The sequence below is a fragment of the Falco punctatus genome, assembly GCF_963210335.1.
Source record: "Falco punctatus genome assembly, chromosome: 15".
NCBI classification, from domain to species: domain Eukaryota; kingdom Metazoa; phylum Chordata; class Aves; order Falconiformes; family Falconidae; genus Falco; species Falco punctatus.
In genome coordinates, this window is record NC_137595.1 from 12,645,381 (window position 1) to 12,649,233 (window position 3,853).

At 44.4% G+C, this 3,853-nt stretch overlaps 1 long non-coding RNA gene across 1 annotated transcript; it reads left to right on the forward strand.

Annotated features, from left to right (window-relative positions):
• Positions 1-940: 940 nt before the first annotated feature.
• Positions 941-2,583, forward strand: LOC308054052. The gene is made up of 2 exons (XR_013923934.1): positions 941-2,470; positions 2,530-2,583. It is a non-coding gene; the product is annotated as an uncharacterized lncRNA (long non-coding RNA).
• Positions 2,584-3,853: the final 1,270 nt, after the last annotated feature.

Here is a 3,853-nt window from a genome sequence, read left to right on the forward strand (position 1 = left end):
TGGAAGTTCACAACCACTTAACCTATACAAACTGCCATTAAGCTTCCTTCAATGTATCTGCAATGAAGAGCATCTGTATTTTATAAATGTTGTTTACAGACTCTTCACTGAGAGCTCCCTGTTGGAAAACAATAAATGCTGATGCAGGCAGATGTTGCAGTATCAACTACTTCATATATCAGAAGTCAGACGCAACTCCTGCAGATCTGGACAAGCTCTGTAGTAGTTATTGCAATTACTACAGCAATATAGTAGTAATTGTAATAGTTTAAACATCACAGTATTGAAACTTAATTTGTATGGGGTTTTCATGGCAACGTTTTGGTAGTGGAGGGGCTACAGGGGTGGCTTCTGTGAGAAGCTGCTAGAAGCTTCCCCCGTGTCCAATGGAGCCAGTGCCAGCCTGTAGAGGGATGAAGACAGTAGGTTGATTAGCATTGATAACATGCAGCTGTGGCCTTGTCTCAGCGGCAGTGGGTTGATTGACATGGACAATGTGCAGGTGTAGCTCGTTCCTGCTAAGTGGTTAAATAGCCCTGAGGGTTGTGGGAGAGAGGGTGGGTGTGAGGAGCAGGAGTGTGGTTTGACCTCTGGAGGAAGGAGATACAGCACAGACAGTAGAATCTGATCAACAGTAAAGACTTGTTGTAGCCTACTAGATTGATTGTGCTGCAACAATTGGTGTGTGAGGCTGACTGAGTTGGACTCCGACTACAACACCAGCTGGTTCCAAGACAGACCCACTGCTGGCCAAGGCCGAGCCCATCAGCGATGGTGGTTGCACCAGTGGGACATCATATTTAAAAAGGTGGGGAAAACCCCCTGCAGCCAGAGAGAGGAGTGCGAACATGTGAGAGCAGCAGCCCTGCAGCCCCCCAGGCCAGGGCAGGAGGAGGCTGTGGGGGCTCCAGGTGCTGCAGCAGAGGCTCCCCGGGAGCCCATGGTGGAGCAGACCCCCTCTGCAGCCCATTGGGACCCCATGTTGGGGCAGGGGGTGCCCACAGGAGTGGTGACCTGTGGGCAGTGGCGCTGGGGCAGCTCCTGGTAGGGCCTGGGGCCCTGTGGTGAGGAGCCCGGGCTGGGACCGGCTGGGCCTGAAGAGCTGCACCTGTGGGGGGACCCACCTGGGGCAGTGTGTGAGGAACTGCAGCCTGTGGGAAGAGCTCATGCTGCAGAACTTCATGGAGAGCTGTCTCCTGTGGGAGGGACCCACACTGGAGCAGGGCAGAGTGTGAGGAACCTCCCCCTGAGCGGGAAGAACAGCAGAGGTGGCGTGTGAGGGAGCGACCGCGGTGTGTGCTGCCAGACAGGAGCAGGCAGGGAAAAGTGGGAGTAAAGTTAAGCCCGGGAAGAAGGGAGGGGGTGGGAGAAGGTGTTTTTAAGATCAGCCCACCACAGTGAGAAGATGAAAAGCACGCACAATAGAAGATGTTCCTTGTCCATCGCAAATATTCACTCAGCAGTATCCTTCTCGCAATGGCTAGTGGTGTGGGCCAGGAAAGAGTCTACGGCACTTGAACAGGTTGTGGCAAAGAATGTCCTCATGGGGATAACTGGGCCAGAGAGAGACTGAGCCCGGAGAGGAGTGGGGTGACTGCAGAGTTACAGCGGGAGAGTACCAGATGACCAGACAACTGTCTTGGTGGCAAAAAGGTTGGAAAAAACCAACATAGCCACCACTGCTTAACCGCTGGAAAGCCAAGCGTGTACAGCTATTGAAATCACCAGATATTTTGCCACTTTGTGCTGAGGGCTATTTCAAAGATTGGAGGAAGGCAGGCTCCTCTGCAAGGTGAGTGAAATAAATTGAGAATGAAAGGGAAGCTGGTCAGATAAAAATGGTTGTTTTATTCTTTATTTTTTTAATTACTGGGAAGGAAACACTATCATATATATTAACACATATATATATATAATGACATATCATATATATTAACACAGTTAGTAAACACTGTATTAAGATACTGGAAGATTTGAGGTCCTTAAATGTAAAGAGTGATTATAAATTGCAGTCATAAACAGTTTTATTTAGAGGCAAGTTTGGAAAATACCTTCTGTATCTCATTTGTGAACTGGGATAGAAAAATCAAGATTTGAGAATTTCTGTAAACAATCTTTGTTCCTTAACTCTTGGCTGAAAACAATCAAAAGACTGTTGCTTCCATTTTAACTTTTTAAAAAAGACTGCAATTTTACTACACATTAGAAAGGAATGACATTACAAATTGAGTTCAATTTTTTGAAAGTTACTTAACTTAATCATTTTGACAGTGGCAAATTTTTGTTTGATTGCTTTTGGAATCAAATGATATGAGAAGTCTGGCTTCCAATAAATTTTTTTCAGGTGGGAGGAAATGTAGTTAGAAAAATTCTTGCACACCACTGATTCCAGTTGAAATGTGAGCTAAAAACGTCATTGCACGCAAACAAGTAGTAATCTTTTGTCTCAAACTGTAACATTTTTTTAACTGTAGCCTTTGGATGCTTAAGACATTTGGCATTATTTTTTTTAATCCTATGTTTGTGCAGTGATTGGGCATCATACTTTGGAGCATTCATGTTATTAATAGGTAATCATTTAATGAAATATAAAAAAGAAACCCGAGCTGCTAAATATGTTCTCACAGTGGAAAATAAAGTAATTTTTGATGCGTTCATCATCACTTAGCATTGTCTACTAAAATTTAGAAGTAAACTGATACGACTATGTACTTTGGACTCTCAAAGGATCTTGTTTTCAATGAATAAGACTCTCAAGGCACATGAATAATATTGCACAATCCCACTGTGAATTGGACCCTGCAAAATGTAATTTCCTTCAAAGGTGGAAACCAAGGTCTAGAGTATTTTGGGGGTGGCTCAATGGCAGAGTAAGAAAAAGAAGACTTTCTCTTGCAAGCATCTGCACATTCTGCCCTATGTTCTGCTCCCTGTTTCCAGCTCTTTATTTTAAAATATTTTTTTGTTTGTGTAGTTGTTCTGTCCAGGGGGGAGACAGTGGGAATGGAAGTCAAACCCAAGGCTCTTGTATCGCAGACATCTATTTTATAGAAGCCTGTTCATCAATCTAAAAAGTTAATTTTTTTCTCCATTGTCATGTTGGAAGACACTTCCAGACCTCATTTCTGTCAGAAAATGTCTTCTGGATTTGTAGTGGTGGATCGAACGTTCACCCACAGGCAGGTGTTCAGTCACCTCCAGGGAAGCAGGGCTGCATCATGTGTAATGGTTACTTAAGAAGATAAATGCCATCAGTCCGAACATCCCCCTCCCCAGACTTTTTATATTCAGCATGATGTCCCATGGTTTGGAATATCCCTTTGGCCAGTTCAGGTCAGCTGTCCTGGCTGTGTCCCCTCCCAGTTTCTTGTGACCCTCCAACCCTCTTGCTGGCCAGGCCTGAGAAGCTGAAAAGTCCTTGACATAGTATAAACATTACTTGGCAACAACCAAAACCATCACTGTGCTATCAACACTGTTCTCACACCAAATCCAAAACACAGCACTGCATCAGCTACTAAGAAAATTAACTCTATCTCAACCAAAACCAGGACAGTAGCATCCCATTATTCATGATGAGTCCATTTGCTTTTCTTTCTGGTGCAAAGATTGCCTTGGAGCTTAAATAGACCTTTTTCTTCTTCTTTTGCCCCTTTCTGTCTCTTATATTTCAGAGAGTGATTGCAGCTTCTCTCAGTATGAGGTCTGCCAGCCCAAACCAGCAAGCTGCTTGTCATGAACAGCTTACTTTTTACAGAGTGTGTGTTTTTGCTTCCAGTCACTATGAAGGACTATTTCATTCCTTCAGTACCAAGCTCTGAAACACGTGGCTTGCTTTCTTGCCACCATTTTA